Raw genomic sequence first — 20,800 nt, 5'->3', positions numbered from 1 at the left:
CCAGGGAAGCCCAAGAATACTGGAGTGGGTAGTCTATCCCTTCTTCAGGAGATCTTTCTGACCCAGGAATCAAACCAGGGTCTCTTGCCATTAGTATATTTTCAATGTATTCATTCATCCAATAAATGTTTGTGAAGTGCCTCTAGCATGCTAGGCATCTGTTTAGGTGTTGAGGGTATTAACAGTGACCAAAATAGATGCAGTTCCTGCCCCCACAGAGCTTGTGTTCTAGATAAAGGAGCAGAAAATGAATGAGAAATGCATGATTCAAAGTCAGGGAAGGACCAGGAAGAATATAAATCAGGTAAAGCACTAGCGGGTGACAGGGGCCAGGGGAAAAGCATGAGAGAAAAAACAGGTCAGGAAAGGCCTCTCTAAGAAGGTACCACTTGAGTATAGACAGACATTAAGGAGGAGGAGAAAGACATGCAACCATCTGGGAGGGGAGAATTCCTCTAAGCTCTGAGAACCGAGAGAAGAGCCCTGATGAAGGAATGTGCCATGGGCATCAAGAAGGCAGTCATGGCTGGAACATAAGGACAGACAAGAGAGATACCCAGAGATTGTTCACTCAGCCAGGGGCCAGGTGGGAATGTGATGAGGACCAAGTGACATGGCCTGATAGATAATTTTACATGTCAACTTGGAGGGTATTTTTTAGATGAAATTAACATCTAAACCAGACTTCCCAGGTGGCGTTAGAGGTAAAGAACCCACCTGCTAATGCGGGAGACATAAGAAATACAGGTTCGATCCCTGGGTAAGGAAGATCCCCTGGAGGAGGGCATGGCAACCCACCCCAGTATTCTTGCCTGGAGAATCCCATGGACAGAGGAGCTTGAAGGGCTTCAGTTCATAGGATCACAAAGAGTCAGACACAACTGAAGTGACTTAGCACACATGCACCATCTAAATTGGTGAATTTCAGTAAGCCGACTGCCCTCCATAATATGGTGGGCCTCACCCAACCACCTGAAGGCCTGAATAGAACAAAAAGACCAGTCACCCCCAGCAAGAGGGAATTCTCCAGTAGACTGCCTTCAGACTTCATCTGTATCCTTGTCCCATCTAGGTCTCCCGACTGCCGGCCCACACTGCAGATTCTGAACTTGCCAGCTGTCACATTCATTGTCAGCCAATCCCTTATAACAAATCTCCTGGTACTTCCCTAGTGGCCCAGTGGTTATCCACCTGTCAATGCAGGGGTCATGGTTTCAATCCCTGGTCCAGGAAATAAGATCGCACTTGCCCACAGGGCAACTAAGCCCATGTACCACAACTACTGAACCCTCTTGCTGCAACTGCTGAAGCCTGCATGCCACCTCACCACAACTAGAGAGTAGCCCGTGCTTGCCACAACTAGAGAAAGCCTGCGTGCAGCAATAAAGACCCAGCACAGCCAAAAATAAGATGAATAAATAAAACAATACTGTATCAATGAGAAGACTCATCAAAAACAAACAAAAAAAGCCTCCTTTTACATATAGACACATCTTACTGGTTCTGTCTCTCTGGAGAACCCTAAAACACTCTGAAAGCACTAAAGCTTCTGAGCAGAGGAATGATGGAACTTAATTCATCTTTTAAAAGAATCCGTCCAGCTCCTACATGCAAGGTACACTGAGGAGGCCCACAAAGAGACAAGGATGGCAGGTCAAGAGCATCTCAACAATTACAATGAGAAATGGTGGTTCTCACCAAAGTGGCAGAGGCAGATGTGGTAGGAAGTGGTCAAGTTTCAGATATATTTTGAAGGTAGTGCTGTCAGGATTTGCTGATAGATTAATTATTATAATCACTGTAAAAATAAACTATGACAGAATGTGGTTAAGATCTATAATTAAGGGATACATAAGGTCATACAGGATCAAAGATTAAGGAGAAACTTGCTCCTTCAGGAAGGTGAAGAATTTCCAGTCAGGGGAGCATTGACTTTGGGGTTGAGGTTTGAAGAGCAAGCCTTGTGGGCAAGGCAGGGCAAAATGACATTGCAGGCTGACAAAGAAGCATAAAGAAGTAGATGGGAAGAACACATAAGGTACATGCAGGGAAGGTCCAAGTAGCCTGGCAAGGCCTGAGCAGAGGACCTGAGAGAGAAGTACCTGAAAAGGACTTTGAAAACGAGATTGGGAAGGTAGGCAGGGGTGTCAGCAGGCACTTTATCCTATTTTAATCAGATCATGGTGCATACGATGATGCACTGAAGGGGCTGGTGATGGGGCCTCCCATGTCAATGGAAGAGCCTTAACCAGCACCTTCAACCCCAGCTTAAAGTGGCCAGTGACCCTCAGCCCTTCACATCCTCCAGGTCCTGGAAGCAAGACCAGAATCAAATCCTGTGGATACGGACTTATATTCATCATCTAATGCCAAACAAAAAGGTATTTCACTCAAAGATGAGACAAGCAGTTGCATGATTCATTCCTGGAGCTCAAGTTTGCCCTTACCACCTGCTAAACACATTTCTGGCAGTGATCTCTGCCTATTAAGCATCTCTGGCCACAGAGAAGTGATATTGATTTATTTCACTACCACAGCTAGAGGTATTTATTCCTATTTGCACCCTAGCTTCCTTATTGCAATTTTTTAAATATCTATTGTGACGATAGATGCTAGGTCTGATGATTTATGGTTTGGGGACATTTGGGGGAAGGGACACCATGGAGTAAGTAGATGTTCAACATGACTACTTCTTGAAGATAGACCAAGCATGCAGTCTTTCCTGACTTAGCTAGACAGAGTTGAAAAGGACTCAAAAATCAGCATGTCAAGAAGGGTCCAAGTTTCCAATCAGTCATCTCATTGCTTTAGATCCTACTGTGTGCCTATTGCTGTGCAGAGAGCTGAAGATACCGAAGTGGAAGCAGACAGGGCCTTTGCCTACAAAGAGTTTACAGTGGGAGTCAGACGTGTCAGTAAAACAAACCATTACAAGAGGAGAGAGGCATCACTTTAATGGGTGTGTGAACAAATGTTAAGGCCAGGAGAAGCACCAGGCGTGCTCAGATCATTCCAGGGAGGTCAAGGATGAGCTCCCCAGGAGGTGACTTGCCACTGAGCTATAAGGGATGCAGCCATAAGGCAGACAGAAGAAGGGTGTTCTGCACAGAATAGTGGCAAAGGATGCTTCTAAGCAATCTAACAAGAAAGTTTCAGCAGTCTCTCAACTCAGTAAAATTGACCAAAGACCAAAGTTTAGCAACTCATTTCTCACTAAGAAGACTCCTGAGAGTCTCTTGGACAGCAAGGAGATCCAACCAATCCATCCTAAAGGAAATCAGTCCTGAATATTCATTGGAAGGACTGATACTAAAGCTGAAGCTCCAATACTTTGGTCACCTGATGCGAAGAACTGAATCATTTGAAAAGACCCTGATGCTGGGAAAGAATGAAGGTGGGAGGAGAAGGGGACAACAGAGGATGAGATGGTTGGATGGCACTACTGACTCGATGGACATGAGTTTGAGTAAACTCTGGGAGTTGGTGATGGACAGGGAGGCCTGGAGTGCTGCAGTCCATGGGATCACAAAGAGTCAGACATGACCAAGCGACTGAACTGAACTCTAAAAAGACATTAGGACATTAGTTTAATAAAGAAATACATGACAACCACTTTGTATTTCCAGTTTTAATCAACTGGAAATCAAAAGTGTCTCCATAATCGTCTTTAATTCTGCAGGTGTTGGGTTTATAGCCATCCCTCCTTCCATGAAGCCTTCACTGGGGCCAGAAGTGACTTCAGCAGCACTTGCAGAGTAGGGAGGGGGGCTCTAGGGGAGCCACGAGCTACTCCCCTGGTGGACAAAGCCACAGGCAGGAGAGAAGTTTAAAGAGAGAGGATGAAGAGAAGCAGAACAGGGGAAAGATAAATAGGAAAGAAGAGGATCCAAAAGAAACTCAAACTTCATTGGCATGTTGGGGAAATAGTTCCCCAACAACTGCCTCACAGTTCCTACTCTGCCCTAAATCTACTCTAATGGGGCTCATTAACAGCATCTTAAGATAGACCTCATCAGATCATCTTCAGGGGCCCTCAAAGCTGAGGAAAAGGGTCAGAGCTGGCCTGCCAGAGACACCTGCTGCTGCCCTAAGGCTCTGCCATCCAGAGGCACCAGGCCTCCAGCTTAAGAGCCTCTCAAATGCCTATAGAAATGTCTTGGACCTAAAAAACTAAAGTGGCTCCAAAAACAAAAAAAGTACAACACTGAAGTTATTGTTTAATTGATTGAATGTCTACAAGATGTAATATTCTGTCAACTTCATTAATTGTTCAATTTAAAATTCATCAAAAAAGTCATTATATTAGACAACCATTTAAGGTCTTCTCTTCCCACGAGAATTCTTGAATATGGATATAATTTCTAAAAATCATCATAAATGATATTAAAATCAAAACTAGAAAATAATTTAAAATTTTCACAGCAAAACAAAAGATAAATTTACCAGGGAGTATGGAGATGTTTCACATCACATCATATCCTTGGAATGTTTGATAAAATCTAGAATAAGGCCTCAAATGTAAGAGGGAGGGCCAAGGGCCTTCAAATTCTTAGAAGAACTCTGGCTGTCTTCCAGGAACTTTATTTTCCAGGGCTTCTTGACCAACATCTCTCCCTAAGACAATAAAAGTTGCCTTGAACCACCTTTGAGTGGTTCAGGATGTTGTCTGGTAGTAAATAGTGTTTAACAGTGGATTACATTGTCAGTGTAAACTCAGGTTCTTGGAAGGTTCTCTGGAATTCCCAGTAAGTACAGAATGCTTTTCCAGCATGTCATTTTTCTGAGGGTGGGATTTACTTGACTGGTAACTCGATGAAAGGCTCCAAAATCACTGCAGATGGTAACCACAGCCATGAAATTAAAAGACTCTTACTCCTTGGGAGAAAAGTTATGACCAACCTAGACAGCATATTAAAAAGCAGAGACATTACTTTGCCAACAAAGGTCCGTCTAGTCAAGGCTATGGTTTTTCCAGTAGTCAAGTATGGATGTGAGAGTTGGAATATAAAGAAAGCTGAGCGCTGAAGAATTGATGCTTTTAAAGTGTTGGAGAAGACTCTTGAGAGTCTCTTGGGCTACAAGGAGATCCAACCAGTCCATCCTAAAGGAGATCAGTCCTGGGTGTTCATTGGAAGGACTGATGTTGAAGCTGAAACTCCAATACTTTGGCCACCTGATGTGAAGAGCTGACTCATTAGAAAAGACCCTGATGCTGGGGAGGATTGAGGGCAGGAGGAGAAGGGGACGACAGAGGATGAGATGGTTGGAAGGCATCACCGACTCAATGGACGTCCATTGAGCTTACTCAATGGAGTAAACTCTGGGAGTTGGTGATGGACAGGGAGGCCTGGAGTGCTGCAGTCCATGGGATCACAAAGAGTCAGACACAACTGAGCAACTGAACTGAACTTGATGAATGCCTATACCAGAGCCTAACAGATAGTTAGTGCTTAATATTTAACAAACGAAAGTCCTCCTATGATTCCACAATACAAGATAGATCCCCACCTCTAAAGCAGCATGTGTCACACAGCATTGAATTTTTTTGTACAACTGTCTCCTCCAATTAATGAGCTCCAACAGGATAGAAACCATATTTCATCCACCATTGCATATTTAGTATCTAAAACAGTACATATTAGGTGTTCAAGAAGTATCTGTTGAGTGAATGAGAGAATAAAAAGATAGACAATAAATCAAAAAGGTTTCTCCTGTAGCATGAGGTCAGCTCAAGCTAATTCTAGTTCTAATAATAATTTTAGCTGCCAGTTTTTGATTGGTTATCATGTACCATTACATGATAAATGCTTTTCAATATTGTCTCATCTGACCCTCACGTCTTTGAAGAAGGTATTAGTAAGATAACAAAACAGTTCAGAGAGATTAAGGGCCCAAAGTCATACACTTAAGAAATGAGGATGACATTTGAACAGTTAATACCAAGCGTGCATACATGCTCAGTCATGTCCAACTCTCCATGACCCCATGGATTATAGTCCACCAGGTTCCTCTGTCCATGGGTTTCCCAGGCAAGAATACTGGATCGGACTGCCATTTCCTTCTTCAAGGGATCTTTCTAACTCAGGGATTTGAACTCCTACGTCGGCAGGTGGATTCTTTACCATTGGGCCACCTGGGAAGCCAGTTAATACCAACCTCTTCCCTAAAAACAAGCATTGTTCTACTCTATTCTGTATAGTCACTTTGCTCTTTGTGGGAGACTTGCTATCACATGGATAAATATTTTTTTTAAAAAAAGTGGGTCCGAATCCCTGCCCAGGACTGTGTCCAGATGACTTCCCAGGCATGGATTCTGACCATACCCTTCCCACTAACTGGGCCATGAGCACAGGGTGAAGGGCAAGGCAGAAACAAGAATTGGTGCCAGGACCCTAACACCCTCCTGGGGCCACATACTGTTACAAGACACTCCTGACTGAGGACTCTGGCCCCCTGGGCTCTACCACCAAAAGGCCATCTGATCTCAGTCAAGTCTCCTCAGTTCCCTGGAGCATTCCCACAGCCTCTTGCAGTACCAACATCCTCGCCACTAAATGCCCAGCCTCACCTCCCTCTTTTGCAGCCCAGGGGACGTGCCTTTCCTCCTCCTGCCTGTCACTTGGTGTCTGGAGGCAGAGGATGAATTACCTTGGGAATTGCTGCCTTAACCAGCGTAACTTCCCACATGGCTGTTATTCTTCCAACTCTCTGAAAGCCCAGCTAACCGCTTGCCTCAGTTAATAGCGAGCAGGTTAGGTTCCTTCATAGGTTAATTATACATTGTGTGGAGAGCATTTCCTTTCATCAGTTCTAAATTTGCTCCCTTTTAATTTCGTGGAGTGCTGCCTCCTTCTCTGAAGAGGGGAAAGGGCAAGGCAGAGCCTGCAATTGGCTGGCTGATTCCCATTCATTACACTCGCCACCTCAGAGCGGGCTCACTCCTTTCCCTTGCTCCTTTCAGAATGGAAAATTTCATCTTTCTTGGTGTGGAAGTCACCCCTTCCCCCATATCCATCTGCTCTGTCCTTCCAGGGAACTTTTCTATGTCTGCTGTGTCCTACCCAAGATTAGGTGAGCTGCAAAGTGAATGAGGTGGTTAAGGTGACCAGAGAGCACAGGTTTACCCAATAGAATAACAATTCTTCCCCAATTGTGCTCCAGTTCTTTCTTAATACCAACTAGTGTCTTACTCACCTTTGGAGTTGCCCCTTTCCTTTAGAAATGAAATCCAGTAGCACAGCCAAGATAACTAGTGGATCCTTCTTATCCAAAAAGGTGCTGGTAATTTAACTCAAACACAGCAGTTTAATTTTTTCCCTCTCCAGAGATACCCAGGACCTTGGCTACTTTGTTCTTTTGTCAATATAGAATGTCATCTTTCAAGAAAGAGGGAAGAGAGTTTGTTCTTTCAGGTGAAATAGCACACTGGTCTCTATGAACCTGGCACAGAATCCCTGTGTGTTGATCTGGAAGTGGCATGCAAAGACATCTGACGGGACCCTTCAACAGGGAGGGTCAGCAAGGCTAAAAGCCTAGGGAGTTGTTTCAAGTCTCATATTCTCCATTTGATCATCTAACAACTTATTTATTGAGTACTTACTATAACCAGACACTGTGATAGGTACTGAAAAAGAGGGATGAATAAAACAGACCTAATCATAATAGTTTACAGTTCTGAGAACTTGCCAGGCATTCTATTAATCACTTTGTATGTTATCTCATGTCAACCTCTCAATAACTCCATGAAAATAACACTGTTATTATCATGCTCACTTTTCATGCCAGGAAACTAAGGCTTGGAAAGGTTATAAAGTTTGTCCTAGATGCCAGTAAGCTGTGGAGCAGGAGCCAAACCCAGCAGGTGTGACATCAGATAGCAGCTCTATAATCACTTCCCTTCCTGGCCCTGTCTCCTTGGGGCTCTCAGCCTCGTGATCTGGGAGCCCACTGAAGCCTTCTGTTTAAGCCAAGCTGGGGAATTTTCCTCTTGCTAAGGGATATCAACTACTTCTTCCAGCTCGATGACTCTACTATGTCAGTTCATCAATGGCCTTTTGACTGTGCCTAAGACCCATGTTAACATTGAGCCCTGGATTATACCCATTTAGAGGTTTTCAAGTTTCATAAGTGATGACAATACTTCTGAGATTCCAGACTCGGGGGTTTAAATACCCCACCTAACCCAGATCACACTGCCATCTCCAAATCAGATGCCAGAACCCAGAGCAGAGGACTGTCTGGGACATTCCTGAAAGAGGGTGCTCGCCAGGCCTGCTCCCTGAAGGATCTTCCTCTGGACTGTTTAAGGTTCCTAAGAGGGGAGCCATGTTGATATGTGCACATGTGGGTTCCAGCTTACATCCAGTGAATACTCACTTCAAACCAGGTGCTGTGTCAAGCGCCTCACACTCTTGACTTCATTTAAGACCCACAGCTATCCTCTGAAATGCGTACTATTACTTTAATAGAAAGGAAAGAGACATAGAACGGTTAGTTAACTTGCCCAAGTTTGCACAGCTAGGTAGGCTACAAACCTGGGTTGCCTGATTTCAACACAGCTAAAGAGGGAAAGTCTCAATGATGCCTAAAGAAACTCATAGATACCGGGAAACTCAGTGGCCCTTTGACCCAGACTCCTGGCTCTCACACATAGAACCAGCATATGAACTTTCTCTCCCTGAACTCAAGCCAGTCATGTGACCGGAATTTGGGAGCAGGCAGAGGAGCCTCTGACCTTCCCCAGCAGAGCTGCCTGACTAATGCTCCAGCTGTTTATTACTGACTCCTCCTGATCTAATGGGAGTTGAAATTTCCATTAATTAAGAATATAAATAAATAAATGGGTAGGAAAGAAAGCGAGATGGTGGCGTGGTGCCCAGAAGGCTCTGCAGAAAGCAGCCAGTTCACGCTTCATTAGCATCTTTGCTCCCTCTCCAAACCTGCTAATGCAGCCTTTTTTCTGAGACACACTCAGGGAACTCCAGTTTGGAGGCGATGGTTTGGTTGCAAACCTTCCACGCTTCTGAGCATTTCTGAGTGGCCATTCATGAAGCCAGCTTGACCCCAACCCAGAGTACATCCTCAGCTCAGTCACCCTCCTTCCCACTGCGCCTTCAAAAAGAGAAAGATGATTTCTGCCACCCGCTGCCCCAGCGCACCCCCCCACACACACACACACAGGAGCCTTCATGCTGTCACAACGCAATGTTGTATGATGGTGACTCAGCGGGTCACGAACGTTTTCTTGGTCACGTTGTCCTCTCAGCTAGGTCTTTATGTTCCTCAGGTCAAACCTCTCCCCTGGAAGTGAACGTTGTGCTGTTGCAGACCAGAAGCAAGAGATGGAAGAGACAATGGGAGAAGGTGGGAGGCACCGGTAGGAAGTCCGTGCCACTAGCAAGCACAGGTGCCTTACCTACCACGCTGGGCTTTGCGTCAGAGACAAAAGTTGCCCCCGCCCCGTGTGCAGCTATTTTGGGGAGAGGACATAACAGGAGAGCAGGCATTTAATAAGGACAAAACTGCACGCTGCAGGCTTCCCTGGTGGTCCTGTGATTAAGAACCCACCTGCCAGTGCAGGGAACATGGGTTCATCCCTGGCCCAGGAAGATCCCACATGCCTTGGGGCAACTAAGACCACGAGCCCATGCCCTAGAACCTGCGCTCTGCAACAAGAGAAGCCATCGCAAGGGGAAGCCCGCACACCACAAGGAAGAGTAGCTGCCCACTCACTGCAACTAGAGAAAGCCCATGCACAGCAACAAAGGACCCAGCACAACCATAAATAAATAAACGAAACTGCATGCTGCAGCCTTCGTACAGTGGAGCTTATGAGAGAGAGAGATAATGGAGTTGGAGAAGTAAAAGTTCCAGAACGTCTATATAGTGGGGTTGGGGAGGAGCAGCAAGCCGTGTGACTTGTGTCAAGGCTGCACTGCCCAACAAGCACACTGCTTGCTTTTGCTGCCGCTTAGAGTCTTCACCATGATGAGGGTGCTGCCCATACCTCCCCCCAGACTGTCCTTTGGTGCTGCTGCTCTCATTGAGGGTTCTACAACCCTGAAGTTGAGGCTTATGCTGGGCCAAGAAAGGGGGGTAGAAATTCCTTTCTGCCTCCTCGTGCAGAAATAGGGTTAGGGTTAGCAGCTAAAATGGGTGAGTGAAGCTGGAATCAATGGAGAATTTTTTAGAAGCAGCGGCAGAAAACTCAGTCACAGGCAAGAGTGACACTGAATCGCTGTCTTACACTATTACACAGACATTAACTGCGATAGAAGAGACAGCCTACTGAATGGGAGAAAATATCTCCAAATCATATCTAATAATGGTTTAATATCCAAAATATATAAAGAACTCAAGCTCTAGTTTTTCAACAGATTTACAGGTGACCAACATCACTAATCAGGGAAATAAAAATCAAAACCACAAGTTTTCGTCCACACCTGTTAGAAGGGCTAGTATCACAAAGACAAGAGGTAACAAGTGTTTTTGAGAATGAGAAGAAAAGGGAATCTTGGTACACTGTTGCTGGGAATGCAAACTGGTGCAATCACTATATTAAAGCGTATGGAGGTTTCTCAAAAAACTAAAAACAAAACAAACAAACAAAAATAAAAGCATAACTACAATATAATCTAGCAATTCCACGTCTGAGTATTTACCCAATGAAAAGGAAAACATTAACTCAAAAAGATATCTGCACCCACAGGTTAGGTTCAACGCAGCATTTTTTACAAAAACCAAGATATGGAAACAACCTAAGTGTCCACCAATGAATGAATGGATAAATAAAATGTGGTATATGTGTGTGCAATGGAATATTATTCAGCTGTGAAAAAAGAATGAAATATTGCTAATTTTAACTGTATGGATAGACCTTGAGGGCATTATGCTAAGTGAAATAAAGTCAGAGGAAGACAATGTGTAATCTCACCTATATGTGAAATCTAAAAAGAAAAAAACAAGCTCATAGATACAAAGAACAGATTGGTGTTTGCCAGAGGTGGGGGCTGGGGGAGAGAAATAGTTGGAGGGAAGCAAAGGTACAAACTTTTCCAGTTATAAAATAGTCATACAGAGTCATAGGGATATAATGCACAGCATGGTAACTATAGTTAATTATACTGTATTACATATTTGAAAGTTGCTTAAGAGTACATCTTAAAAGTTCTCATCACAAGAAAAAAGTTTTAACTATGTAAGATGACAGACATTACTAGACTTAGTGTGGTGACCATTTCACAATGTATACAAATGTCGAATCATTATGTTGTATACCTGAAACTAATATAACATCAATTACACTTCAATTAATAAAAAAAAAAACACTGATTTGAGAAAGTTGTCATAACATCAAAAGGTTTTGCCTCCTGAGACTGCCATTAGCAATAGGTCTTTCCTTCCTTTCATAGATTTCTTTGTGGTGGCAGATGCCTGGATGGTTTTTAATACTGTGACTTGTGTGTACTTAGATTGAGGGTCAAAACAGTCTCAATTTCTTTTCTGAATGTATTTTCCTAAGTCCCTCAGCAGCATATGCTGTGAACTCACCTCTAGGCTTTGCAAGTTGCCGAACAGCTGTCACCCATTGTGGACTTCCCATAGAGCAATCCTGAACCTTCACAGAAATGCAGGACTTTTCCAGAAACAATATATATGTTTTTAAATAAAGCTGTTTAGATGGGAGAACCGCGCACAGTGTAAGCGGAGTTCAGATCCAAGAGTGACTTACCCAGGGCCCTCGGTAAGGATGAGAAGAACGGTGAATTCAAAGGGCGCATGGGTGCCTCACTGGTGCTGCTAGCAGTCAGCTTCCAAGCTCACTCATCAACAGGAACTGTTAAGAAGAAAATAATTTTCAAAAAACTTAGATTTTTAATTGAAACAGCTTATTAAAAGTATTAAAACAAGCTTTAATACTTCCTGAAGTAGGTGGTCTTCTTTCAGAGAACTGCAAGATGGGGCAGAAAGCTTTTATAAGAACGAACAAGTAAGATAGAAACAGAAAATAAGATTGGCTGGGGTCACCTTGTGTGGAGAGAGCGGGCTTAGTTTTGGGGGACAGGCTGAGTTTTTCTGCTCAGGAGTAGTATTTTCAGGGACAAGAAGGTTATCTTTATCCTACCCCAGGCTGAAGTGGCTCCATCATGGGCCTAGAAATGTATTTCAACAGACCCCCAACCCTATTTTTAGCCCTGCCTCCCCCAATTTCCTTAACTTCCCTTAATTTCCCTATTTCTTTCCTCCCAAAACTAACGATAAGGCAGTGGGCTGGCACCCCCAGGGATTTGCCTCTTGCTTCAACAGCTTTGGGACAAAACAGACCCAGGGACTCCCTTTCTTTGCAGCTTGTGACCATACTCTATAACCTCCTTTCCAGGCACAAACTCCAGAAGCAAGCTCTCAGCTGTCCTCTGCCTCCAGCACCAGCCAACACCAGCTTTTGTCGTTATCACCAACCAACCATGAGCTCCCAGGCCACCAAAAGACAAGCTGTATCTGAGAGCCTCCTACACATACCTCTCTCTCTGGGCCTCTATTACAACTGCGCCAGTGGGGCTCCAGAAGGCTTAGACCACCTCTTCCATGAGTCCCAAGGAGAAGCTGGAGGGTATCCAGTGTCTCTTGTAGACACAAAACCAGTGCAGAGGCTGCTCTTGCTCTACTGAGAGCAACACCATCTCATGGTGTTGGATGGGCCAACACCATCCCAAGATGAATGAGATAAAGCCCTGGACACCATGGAAGACATGGTAGCCCTGGAGAACTTGAACCAGGCCTCTCGGGGTCTGTATACTGAGCTTTGCATGGACCGACCCTAGCTCTCTGACTTGCCAGAGAACTATGTAACCCAGCAGAATCCGATGAGGCCCTCCCAGGTGAGATCCCTCCCCCACGTTCTCTGCCGTAGCTCCTCCCTGAAGCACCTGGTAGAAAGTACCACGTGTAATTTCCTGAGTTCTTCAGGTGCTAAAAAGTACCACCAAGTGGAGGAAATTAACTATATGAGGCCCATGAGCACATAAACCCCAGGCCTTCTGGAGCCTAAGGACTGATAATAGTAACCCCTGTGACTCAGCCCTGTTACCCACCATCAGCCATAGAGTTGTGCATGGGCTGATCACAAGCCCTACAATGTCCCCCCAACTCCTCAGTTCAGTCCAGTCACTCAGTCGTGTCTGACTCTTTGTGATCCCATGGACTGCAGCATGCCAGGGCTCCCTGTCCATCACCAACTCACAGAGCTTACTCAAACTCATGTCCATTGAGTCAGTGATGCCATCCAACCATCTCATCCTCTGTCGTCCCCTTCTCCTCCTGCCCTCAATCTTTCCTACTACCAGGGTCTTCTCAAATGAGTCAGTTCTTCGCATCAAGTGGCCAAAGAACTGGAGTTTCAGCTTCAGCATCAGTTGTTCCAATGAATATTCAGGACTGATTTCCTTTAGGATGGACTGGCTGGATCTCCTTGAAGTCAAAGGGACTCTAAAGAGTCTTCTCCAACACCACAGTTCAACAGCATCAATTCTTCCATTCTCAGCTTTCTTTATAGTCCAACTCTCACATCCATACATGACTACTGGAAAAAGCATAGCTTTGACTAGATGGATGTCCAGGACTCAGGGATCCACTGAGAGGAGATTGAGACCTGAGACATGCCTTCCCATAGACACCAGGCCAACTGGGAATTGGCCAGCACACTGGGAAGATCAGATCTCTGTGCAAGCAGGACCCTCAGGCCCAGGCACCAATGCTCCAATCCCCGGGGGAGAACCTCCATCTCCACCTACATGTTCGCTTCTGCCTGCCCGTGCTCGGATTTTGGTATGGCAAAGTAATGTCTCTGCTTTTTAATATGCTGTCTAGGTTGGTCATGGCTTTTCTTCCAAGGAGCAAGTGTCTTTTAATTTCAAGGCTGCAGTCACCATCTGCAGTGATTTTGAAGCCCAAGAAAATAAAGTCTGTCACTGTTTCCCCATCTATTTGCCCAACCTGGCCTTTAAAAATGCTTTCCTGATAAAACTCTTAGAGGAAAACATAGGCAAAACACTTGATGACATAAATCAAAGCAAGATCCTCTATGACCCACCTCCTAGAGTAACGGAAATAAAAACAAAAGTAAACAAGTGGGACCTGATTAAACTTAAAAGCTTTTGCACAGCAAAGGAGACTATAAGCAAGGTGAAAAGACAACCCTCAGAATTGGAGAAAATAATAGCAAATGAAACAATTGACAAAGGATTAATTTCCAAAATAACAAGGACCTCATACAACTCAATAACAGAAAAACAAACAACCCAATCAAACAGTGGGCAAAAGACCTAAACAGATTTTTCTCCAAAGAAGACATACATATGGCTGACAAACACATGAAAAGATGCTCAGCATCGTTCATTATTAGAGAAATGCAAATCAAAACTACAATCAGATATCACCTCACATCAGTCAGAATGGCCCTCATCAAAAAGTCTACAAACAATAAATGCTGGAGAGGGTGTGGAGAAAAGGGAACACTCTTGCACTGTTGGTGGGAATATAAATTGATACAGTCACTATGGAAGACAGTATGGAGATTCCTTAAAAACCTAGGAGTAAAACCACCATATGACCCAGCAATCCCACTCCTAGGCATATACCCTGAGGAAACCAGAATTGAAAAAGACACATGTATCACATTGTTCACTGCAGCACTATCTACAATAGCTAGAACATGGAAGCAACCTAGACGTCCATCGATAGATGAATGGATAAAGAAGTTGTGGTATATATACACAATGGAATATTACTCAGCCATAAAAAGAAATGCGTTTGAGTCACATTCTAATTCTAATGAATTCTAATTCTCATTCTTATGAGGTGGATGAACCTAGAACCTATTATACAGAGTGAAGTGAGTCAGAAAGAGAAAGATAAATACCATATTCTAACACATATATACAGAATCTAGAAAAATGCTGCTGCTGCTAAGTCGCTTCAGTCGTGTCCGACTCTGTGCGACCCCATAGATGGCAGCCCACCAGGCTCCACCGTCCCTGGGATTCTCCAGGCAAGAATACTGGAGTGGGTTGCCGTTTCCTTCTCCAGCGCATGAAAGGGAAAAGTGAAAGTGAAGTCTCTCAGTCGTGTCTGACTCTTAGCGACCCCATGGACTGTAGCCTACCAGGCTCCTCCATCCATGGGATTTTCCAGGCAAGAGTACTGGAGTGGGGTGCCATTGCCTTCTCCGTCTAGAAAAATAGTACTGAGGAATTTATTTACAGGGCAACAATGTAGAAACAGACATAGAGAATAGACTTACAGACATGGGGAGAGGGGAGGAGAGGGTGAGATGTATGCAAAGAGTAACATGGAATCTCACATTACCATATGTAAAATAGATAGCCAACGGGAATTTGCTGTATGCCTCAGGAAACTCAAATAGGGGCTCTGTATCAACCTAGAGGGGTGGGATTGGGAGTGAAATAGGAAGGAGTTTCAAAAGGGAGGGGAAATATGTATATCTATGGCTGATTCATGTTGAGGTTTGACAGAAAACAGCTAAATTCTGTAAAGAAATTATCCTTCAATAAAAAAAATTAATTAAAAAAAATGCTTTCCTGAAAGCCTTCAGGGAATTTGGGCTTTTATTGGGGTGGGTAGCATAAGCACCCTTCTCCTTACAGGGCCCTGCAATAAACCTTTCGGCTCCAAACTCCGATGTTTTCGTTTCTTTGACCTCACTGTGCACCATGAATGTGAACTTGCATGTAGTAACTGAACCACTCCCTAGATGAGGAGGTGAAGCTCATCAAGAAGATGGCAACCACCTGACTGGCCCCCGCGGGCTGGTGCCCCCGCCTCAGGCTGGGCTGAATAAGGATCTCCTCCAAGGCTCACCCTCAAACACAACCAGAGCCTCTGGAACCCAGCAGCCTTTGGGTGGGGGCGAGGGGGGTCCTCTGCATCCCCCTGTATCAAGGCTTCCACCTGAGCCTCTCCCTGCAGCCACCAGGCAGCTTTTTAAAGACCCTGGAGCCCTAGACCCAGCTGTGGAACAAATGGAAACAATAAAGCCTTTGGCAGCAAAAAAAAGAAACGAATAAGGTTCCCTGCAGTCTGCCTACTTCACAGGTTAGCCTCATCAAAAGAACTCCAGAATATGGTTATTATAAATATTGTCCTATTTTGGTTTCTTTGAGGTTAGGCTTAAATCAGCATCATTCACTTAGTAGTCCGGGAGGTGTTTGTGGGAATAGAGACATGGATACATTTTAGGATTTTAGGGGGAAAAAAAAAAAAACCATCCAGCATATCTAGCTTTCTTCCAAATTAAAGTGCAAATCAGGTTCTGTTTCAGTCCTTTTTCCTCTCAGTACCTGCCTTCTCGCCTCAGTTTCCAGAGAATAAGCCCACCCAGCTTGATTGTTTAAGAGAGAAAGGAGCTGCTATTCTTAGCCAGGGAAGATTCACTTGTGTTGCTCTAACAACCTGCCTTTCTATCCTTTCCCCTGAGAGCACATCTCTTTCTTTAATGCAGTGGTTCTCAGCATAGTTACACATTAGAATCACCTGGGGGTGCTCTTTTAAAAATACCAACACTCAAGCTCCATCTCCAGTGCTTCTGACCTAATTGCTCTGGAGAGTGGTTCTAATATTCAGCCAGGTTGAAGACAACTGCTCTACCATGTGAAATAAATTCATTGTCCATGTCCCTACCCTCAAAAAGCAACCAGCTTCTCCCCCGACTCTGCTGGTGTGAGAGTTCGGTTCTATTCATGGCCTGCTTAGATTTGGATGGCTGGATTTTTTATTAGGTTTGGGGGTGGTTTTTAATGAATTAGAGAATTAAGACCTTTATCCTTCAGTGAGATGTCAGGATATTACTTGAACCAACTCATCCTTCCTTTGACAAAAATATTTTTGAAATTATTAACCAAAGTTTAAGATTCTGTGAGATTCCCAACTCACTATGAGAGGTCTTAGGGTCATTTCATCCAGTATTTCACAACAATAGGCTGCATCAGAATCACCTGGGTGCTGCTCAATGACCCATGATAAAAATCCATATTTCCAGGTCCCATCTCCCAGAAATTCTGACTCAATAATTTTGAAGTAGGGACAGGAATCTGAGTCTAAAAGATCCTAGACAATTCTGCTGTATGACCAATTTGGGGAAGCACTCGTTTTGATGATTTCTCTCTTGCATGAATAGACATGAATGCCTTAATTTCTTCAATAATGTTCTTCAATCATTCTCTTTTCAAACAGTGCCCAAACTTTGAACTGTGTTGACACCCCTCCCTTAGCATCCCTACTAAAACTGTACTTTTTACCGTTAGAAGTTATGTGGAAGATTCTTCAAGATAGTTTAGGGTTATGTTTAGAGTTGAATTAGGGTCACAGAACTTTCTCTGGGAATAAGACCACGCAGTGTACTGCCGTGAGAGGACACTTGAATCAGAAGGAAAGTGGAAGGGGAAAAAATATTTGAATAAGACTCTGACACTCTCTGGACTCATTGGCCATGAAAGGAACCCTTCATGGGATGCTGATGAGAGTCTATCCCTTTACCCAAATACCCTGCAAACTTTTAAACACAAAGAGGATGAAAGAGAAGCATTGAAAGAAAAAAAAACAGGATAATGCTAAGGTACAAGAGAGTATGGGCTTCCCGGGCGGCTCAGTGGTAAAGAATCTACCTGCCAATTCAGGAGATGTGGTTTGACCCCTGAGTCAGGAAGCTCCCCTAGAGAAGGAAATGGCAAACCACTCCAGTACTCTTGCCTGAGAAATCCCATGGACAGAGGAACCTGGCATGCTACAGTCTATGGGGTCACAAAAGAGTCAGACACAACTTAGTGACTAAACAATAGAAGCGAGTATGGGAAGGGATGGAAAAAAAAAAAAAATCCTACAAGGGACAGTGCTGACAAGCCTCCAAGTTGAGTCTGACATTGGGAGAGGAAAAAAAAAAAAAAATCAAAGAGAGCGATAGTAGTATCAGCCACATGTCCCAACCCCTAGTACTCTGAATACATGTCTTCAGACTGTCCACTTCCGAATGATCAAAAACCTGATGCAACCCAGAAAGTCATTTTTCTTCACAACAGTATCTGTCATACAGATGTCATATAGGGCTCCACCACCTTTGTCACAGGTTTTTTACCAAGCCACAACACCCCTCCTTGCTTCCTGCCTGCAGAAACCCTTCCTATGGCTCAGCGGGTAAAGAATCCACCTGCAACACAGGAGACACAGGAGACAGGCATTCGATCCCTGGGTCAGGAAGGTCCCCTAGAGAAGGAAATGGCAACCTGCTCCAGTATTCTTGCCTGGAAAACCCCATGGGTGGAGGAGCCTGGCAGGCTACAGTCCAAAAGGGTTATAAAGAGTTGGACATGACTAAGAATGCAGGCAAGGCAGAGAAAAGTGGAGGGGTGCTGGCTGCCAACTAGAGTTACACAAATGTGGGTTGAGATTGGGATCCAAGGAGCCAGTATTTGGGGCATTTGTCACTAAATCCCTTTGATTTCTCTCTTTGTAAAAAAAAAATAAAAAATAAAAATCACTGAGCATCTGTTAGGTATCATGCATTTACACACACATTATCTCATTTCTTCCTTAACACAGCCCTAAGAAACAGGATTACCATTTACATTTTACAGATAAGGAAACTGAAGTTTAAAGAAGTGGCATGACTAATCCAGGGAAGTAGAGACAAAAATCAAACCCAGGTCTCCATTACCCAGAACAAGGCTCCTTCCACAGTAACTCAGCTGCCTCTAGACTTAAGCTTCAGGCTTTGGCCCAATAGAACTAGAATGTCATCATTTTTCCTATTAACTGCTGCATTTGCAATTTGAAGGAGGCATTCACATTAAGAGAGTTACTAAAAGCTGTAGTGGGTTTAGGAGAAAAATGTGTCAGAGGGCATCCCTTTATTACTTTGTGGTCTCTTTCCTAAATTATCTTCACTCTATTGGTGCCCTCACAATAGTCCCTTACAGTCCCCTGTCTTTCATTCAGAATAATTTTCTAGCAACCTTCCCATCCTGATGGATTATATTCAGGATTATTTGTAGGAAATCCCCGGTGGCTCAGACAGTAAAGAATCATCCGCCTGCAACGCCAGAGACCTAGGTTCGATCCCTAGGTTGGGAAGATTGCCTGGAGGAGGGCATGGCAACCCACTCCAGTATTCGTACCTGGAAAATCCCCATGGACAGAGGAGCCTAGTGGGCTACAGTCCATGGGGTCACAAAGAGTCAGACATGACTGAGCAACTAAGCACAAGAATAATTATGAGAGCAATCACTTTTGTTGTTTTATTTTTTAAATTAATTTCATTGGAGTATAGTTGATTTATGATGTTGTATTAGTTTCTGCTGTAAAGTGAATCAGTTGCATGTATACATATATCCCCTCTTTTTTAGATTTTTTTTTCCCATATAGTCATCACAGAGTACTGAGTAGAGTTTCCTGTGCTACATGATAGGTTCTTATTCAGTTATCCACTTTATATATAGTAGTGTGTATATGTCAATGCCAGTCTCCCATTTTTAGTGAGTGCTTAACATACTGAGAAACCAAATTAAGCACTTCATAGGCATTATCTCACTTTATCCTTACCCTAACCTCTTGAGACCAGTTTAGTTAGTATCTCTGTTTTACACATGAGAAAATTAAGGCATAGAATTAATTTAACTTAGTTTAGACCTCACAGCCATTTACTAGTTACTCTAGAAATTCAGACCCATTTTAACCCCCAGAGTTCACATGCCTAAACCAACCTAGATGAGTCAAGAGAACCCTGTAGTTCTCAGGCCAGTCTATTCAGAAGCGGCACACAGCCCACACCAGAGTTCAAAAAGAAAGGTGAGCATGAGATTACAATTCTAAGAATTTTAACCCTAAAATTTATATAGACCCACAAAAGACCCTGAATAGTCAAAGCAGTCTTGAGGAAAGAACAAAGCTTTCTGATTTTAAACTATATTACAAAGCATAGTAATCAAAACATAATAGTATTCAACAGTTCACAGAGGATGAAATGGTTAGATGGCATCACTGACTCAATGGACATGAATTTGAGCAAACTCTGGGGGATGGTGAAGGACAGGGAAACCTGGTGTGCTGCAGTCCACAGGGTTTCAAAGAGTTGGACACGACTTAGCGACTGAACAACTGCAACAACAATTCAATATAAAAAAAAGCAATCAAAAATGGATGTACTGTACAGCAAGGTGACGATGGTTCATAATGCTATACTGTGTATTTGAAAGTTGCTAGGAGAATAAAAGCTCTTACAACAAGAAAAAAAAATAGTAACTACATGTAGGAATGTTAACCAGGCTTCTTGTGGTGACAAAAAATGAACTAATTTGCAAATAGATCTAGTTCTTAGATTTGACAAGAGAAAGAGGATATTGGAAGCTCTGCTGAAAAGTTAACTTGGGGGAAGAGGAAACAGAGAAAGACCATGAAAGGAAAGCCAATCATTCCTAGGCAAGCTTGCACAGGGAGTTTACACTGTGCAACACAGTCTCTGTTCCACACACTTACCAATATGGCAAAACATGAAAATAGAAAAAAAGTAAAAGAGACAAGCTCGACAACAAAATAAAGTTTCTGTGATCCAAAAATAGAATAGAAAGACAAAATGGTGAGTGGAGCGAAAGCTCCAGCCTGCTGGATTCTGGGTCTGTATACAAAAAAGGTGGCCAGGGAGTTGACCATCAAGACAGAGGAATAGAAGAGTGCTCATGACTTCAGGCCCAGAGTTTGGTAGGGAGATTTCCCTGTCCCACAACCTCCCTTTGGC

General features: G+C 43.7%; 1 long non-coding RNA gene across 9 annotated transcripts in view; it reads right to left on the bottom strand.

The window, feature by feature from the left end:
* Positions 1-20,800, bottom strand: part of LOC145507395 (uncharacterized) — a 721,493-nt gene that overhangs the window by 558,471 nt on the left and 142,222 nt on the right. For all 9 annotated transcript variants that reach the window (XR_014054820.1, XR_014054819.1, XR_014054810.1 and 6 more), the window contains one exon: positions 11,732-11,836. This is a non-coding gene — a long non-coding RNA (uncharacterized LOC145507395). The remainder of the gene's footprint in view (positions 1-11,731; positions 11,837-20,800) is intronic.

This window comes from Giraffa tippelskirchi, chromosome 5 (genome assembly GCF_054371585.1).
Source record: "Giraffa tippelskirchi isolate mGirTip1 chromosome 5, T2T-mGirTip1v1.2.pri, whole genome shotgun sequence".
NCBI lineage: Eukaryota > Metazoa > Chordata > Mammalia > Artiodactyla > Giraffidae > Giraffa > Giraffa tippelskirchi.
Note: the sequence above shows the minus strand (reverse complement) of the source record. Positions and strands in the feature narration are given on the sequence as shown.